Source organism: Dendroctonus ponderosae, unplaced genomic scaffold (assembly GCF_020466585.1).
Source record: "Dendroctonus ponderosae isolate FM_Combo_2020 unplaced genomic scaffold, Dpon_F_20191213v2 Dpon_F_20191213_10, whole genome shotgun sequence".
NCBI classification, from domain to species: domain Eukaryota; kingdom Metazoa; phylum Arthropoda; class Insecta; order Coleoptera; family Curculionidae; genus Dendroctonus; species Dendroctonus ponderosae.
The window spans coordinates 3,265,781-3,266,362 of NW_026017111.1; the positions used below are offsets into that span (position 1 = coordinate 3,265,781).

The 582-nt window shown below is 36.3% G+C and overlaps 2 protein-coding genes across 2 annotated transcripts in view; both read right to left on the reverse strand.

Annotated features, from left to right (window-relative positions):
* LOC109534879 overlaps window positions 1-582 on the reverse strand; it is a gene marked incomplete in the record, with an annotated part of 72,531 nt that overhangs the window by 43,856 nt on the left and 28,093 nt on the right.
* The window catches only part of LOC109534876 (zinc finger protein 184), a 3,967-nt gene that overhangs the window by 2,288 nt on the left and 1,097 nt on the right, over window positions 1-582 (reverse strand). The window lies entirely within an intron of this gene.

The window sequence follows — 582 nt, forward strand, 5'->3', positions numbered from 1 at the left end:
ATGTAGAAAAATACAGTCTTCTGTTGTCTATGAAATTAGAAAAATTATCGTCTTTTTCTGGAAGGGTGGCGCAAGATTATTGCAAAATTTTATGTTTTCCGTCCCGTTTTGCATGTTTCTCGCAAAAGCAAGTTTCTGAGCAAAAACGCTCATTTCTACATCATTCCAGAGATAACTAAATGGCCTTTATTCGAAGTTCTCAAGAACCATTCGAGCCACATAATTCGTTTTGGCATCGTTGTATAGAGAATTGAAAAGTCGATTCAGTCGTAACAACGTGAGTGAGGAAATTCGAGTAGTTTTGACCCAGTAAGCGAAATTTTAATATCGCACACTTAGCTGCCAGATTATGCCAAATTTTAATGTTTTCCGTCCCATTTTTGCTCATTTCTCGCAGGTAAAATGAGCAAGAATGCTCATGTGTACATCATTCTAGACAGAAATAAATGGCCTTGTTAGAAAGTGAACCATCGATAAGGAAATGTTAGCAGTTTTCTCAAAAAATGCCTGAATTCAAGAAGTTTTAGAATTGCGTGGTTTTTTTTGAGTTGCAAAATCCACTTGAACATGACGCTGCTTTTT